General features: G+C 35.0%; 2 non-coding genes across 2 annotated transcripts; both read right to left on the reverse strand.

Annotated features, from left to right (window-relative positions):
- Positions 1 to 275: 275 nt before the first annotated feature.
- LOC111762327 (U6 spliceosomal RNA) lies at positions 276 to 382 on the reverse strand. Its single transcript, XR_002795459.1, has one exon. It is a non-coding gene; the product is annotated as a U6 spliceosomal RNA (small nuclear RNA).
- Positions 383 to 3611: 3229 nt separating this feature from the next.
- Positions 3612 to 3718, reverse strand: LOC111762326 (U6 spliceosomal RNA). Its single transcript, XR_002795458.1, has one exon. It is a non-coding gene; the product is annotated as a U6 spliceosomal RNA (small nuclear RNA).
- Between the last annotated feature and the right edge of the window lie 299 nt (positions 3719 to 4017).

A 4017-nucleotide genomic window follows, 5' to 3' on the forward strand; every position in this document is an offset into this window, starting at 1 on the left:
ATAATGATTAGTAGAAACAAGTGTTTTACTCTTTCTAAATTTTGAGTTCTCTAAGTTCTAAATTTTGAGAACCCTAAATATAGAGTTCTAAATTTTGAATTCTATATATTATTTTAAGTTGCATAATTGCTTGTTCAGCATATGCATTCACCTCCATTTTCCCTGGTGGTATGGGCTAGTTGGTTAGCAACAGCTAATTTGTATATTTGGTGTCTGATTTAAATCTTCTTGCCACAGTTACATATGCAACATTTGGTTTTCATGTTTTGTGTTTTTTTAATATGGAATGCTCTTCGAATTTGTGTATCATCCTTGTGTAGGGGCCATGTTAATTTTCTCTGTATTGTTCCAATTTTAATATATGTGCTGCCGAAGTGAGCATCAGCAGTTTGCTTTATTTTGCAGAATAAGAAGTATTTTAACACAGAGAAGCGAGATATGTGGAGCAAGCTCAGGCAGGGTAAGGCAATGGAAACATAACTACAGTTCTCAATTCCAAACCCAATGTGGAAAGAGACCAATTTGTCTGCACTGGGCAAGGCCCACTATTTGTATTATACTCAATCCACAAGGAAATGTGGCATATACTTAGAGGACATTCAATCTGCAAGAAATGTTTGTTTTTCTTGTATTTTTTTTAAATTCTAGCAGTCATCATGATTGATTTTTAGGGCCAATCAGGTCTTAGTCAAGATCATAAATCACAAATGTATTTAAAGGCTGGTTGGGTAAAGTGAAGCAAGGAGGAGCTGGTTTTTAGTTAGCACATTTTAAAAATAAGATTTAGTTAAATCATTTCTCCTCACCCTTTTGTTGTTTTACACTTGCTGTGCCTGTTTGTCTTCTTTGTTTCTTTAGGAGGCGTGGGGAGCCGAACCCAGGACCTTTGATGTGAAAGGGAGGTGCCTAATAGTTTGAGTCACCTCCACTTCCTCCTTTGTTGGGCCTCTCATTATGCTTTTCCTCCCCCCATCTCTTCTAGTGTCAACTTGTTGCCTCAGCTCACCATGCCTGCCTGTCATATCAGCTCGCTGTCTTCTTTAGGAGGCAATGGGAACCTCCGCTCCCTGCTTTGTTGAGTCTCTCATTATGTATTGTTCTTGTGTCTCTTGTTGTTTCAGCTTGCTGCACTTGCTCATTGCACCAGTTTGCTGTCTTCTTTAGGAGGCACTGGGGTCCAAACCAGCATCCTCCTATGTGGTAGGCGGCAGCCTAGTCACCTGATCCACATCTGCTTCCCTAGTTGGCACATTTTTGGAATGAGATCAGGCTCACCTTAAACTAGATAAAGTAGTAATGTTCAGTCTTTTTAACTAGTGTAGAGTGTGAAATATTTTCTTCAAGACTCTTTTTCAATAAATCAAGTCACAAATATTGGTCAGAGTGACTAGCACATTAAATTACTTCAAAATGTCACCCCTGCATGTGGCAGGAAAGTGCTGGAGAAGGGGGATATTTATTGTGTGTTTACAGTATTTCAAAAATTGAAAGAGAGCAAGGCTATTTTGATGTGCATAGGAAAGAGTATATTAGGTTTCACTGACCCACTGGCAATAAAATTGGGAACTACCAGTATAGCACCTAGGGCTAAGCAAAACTTGGACTCTTGTTGGAGTTAAAAAATAGAAATAAAGCAGGAGAGTGGCACTGTATATATATAAATATTACTTAAATAGTTGCTTTTTTTTTTTATCTGGTATTCTGTTCAGAGGAGATATTGTGTGACATCACATTGCTGTACAGAGCAAGCACACACTCATTTCAAGATTAGAATGGTAGGAAAAGGGGATGGATGGAAAGAAATAGCAAGAGGTTCAAGTGTAGAAAATGGACAATAAAGGAGAGAGTCTATTTGGAAAGATCTAATACTTATAAGTAAAAAGACTGAAATATTCAAAATATGCATAAAAGAGGAGACTTGAAACTTAAATATCACATTCAAAGAGAAAACAGTTTGCACACATAATGCTAGTTCTCCAAAAATGTTGTACCTCAGTAGCATAGTTAAGCCTTTAACAGATTGTCATTTAAATTTTTTTTGTTATTATATCAATAGCAGTTCATTGTTGAAAATTATAAATTAACCTCCTGATTCAAGAGTTTTCAAATTGGTTCTAATTTTACAGCTGATGGAATCAGGACATCTGCCATAGGCCAGGAAATAACCTGTCAAAGCCAAAACCATTAAGTCAAACTCAAATTCAGATTACATGAACTCACATTACATCTTGCAACACAACTTTGTCACAATATATTGTAGTTGCATGCTGGCAGTAGAAAATTAGATCCTTGAGAAGTTGGGAAACTGAGAGATTTCTCAGTTTAGGATTACAGAAAATCTACCACCTTCTCTGATAAAGGACAAGGAATCAAAGCCTCTGTTTTGGGGTTTTGATGGAAGAAAGTCTGAGAGAGGTCAAAACATTAATGAAAATCATATTTTAACTATTTACAGTGTTTTGGAATCTACAAATGAATAAATAAGTATAAAAATTGTCAAGTATGATTATAAACTTGGACAACATGGCAGGAAAACAGTATTGTAAACTTCTAAAACCATACTACATAAGCTCCTCTCCACACCAAAAAAAATTAAATGATTTCTGAAGAATAACTAATGATAAAAGATTAAATATTTTCCTCTTTTTTAATTAGAAAAGTGGTTAGCTTACCAAAACAATAATGCATAATATGCAGAATTCACATACATCACACCTCCACCAATACTTTACATTGGAGTGGAACATTTGTGGCAGATTATAAAATAACATGATCAGACTATTACCACCATCTATGGCCATAGTGTACACTTGGCATATTTTTCCATACCACCCCTATTATTAACACTATGTATTAGTGTTGTACATTTCTAATAATTCATGCCAGAATACTCTCATATTTGTACTGTTAACCACAGTCCATCTTATACCACATAGTTCACTGTGTTATTTAGTCCCATGCCTTTTATAATCTATACAAAGCGTATACTCAGTGGCTTTTAATTTTATCACAGAGATAGGTAGTCATTGTCCCAGTTAAGTTTTGAACATTTTCTTTAGGCCAAAAGAAAAAATCCCTTATTCCCTATTATTGACCTTAACATTGATATAGTACCTTGACAGTGATGCAAGAATATTATAATATTGCTCTTAACATTATATTAATTGTATTTTTCCCATGAATCTCTATATTCTTTTTTATTACCATATTCTTAATACCTTGAATAGTGATGTTCACTTGTTCTAATTCATAGGAGATCATTCTTGTATTTGGATTATTAACTACAATCCTCATCCACTTCTCTGTTCACTGTGTTATTCAGTTCCCAGATTATTTTCTAGCTTTCTCTCAAATGACATTTAAATCTAGACTACCTCTTTGAGCTATAACTCAGTTTATAAACCAGCCATGTGAGATATACTCACTATTATGTGTTGCCATCTACTCTATCCATTTCCACATTTTGATTTTTTTTTTTAATTGAGAGTGATAATTTATTTAGTCCTTTTGGCTTACAATTGAAATTCTGGAAATTCAAAGTTAACATCCTTGCCAGTGAGCTTCTTATACACACCAGAAAATGTTTCAACCTTATGTTCTACATTGTTCTGAAAAATACAGAACGCTCCACGAATTTGCATGTCATCCTTGTGCAGGGACCATGCTAACCTTCTCTGCATCATTCCAATTTTAGTATATGTGCTGCTGAAGAGTGCACTATTTCCACATTTTATAATCAAGCTAACTGAAAATTCTAGGTACATGAGGCATCATCCATGTTGTCATCTGTGTCCCAATTTCATTTCTTCTTATAGCAGTATAATATTCCATCATATGTATATACCATATTGTGTTTTTCCACTCATTGATTGTTGGACACGTGGATTGTTTCCATCTTTTGACATGTGTGAATAATGCCACTATGGACATTGGTGTGCAAATGTTTGTTTGTGTCACTCTTTTCAGTGCTTCTGGATATATATTCCTAGTAGATGGATTGCCAGACTATACAGCAGT

This window comes from Dasypus novemcinctus, chromosome 15 (assembly GCF_030445035.2).
Source record: "Dasypus novemcinctus isolate mDasNov1 chromosome 15, mDasNov1.1.hap2, whole genome shotgun sequence".
Classification (NCBI taxonomy): Eukaryota; Metazoa; Chordata; class Mammalia; order Cingulata; family Dasypodidae; genus Dasypus; species Dasypus novemcinctus.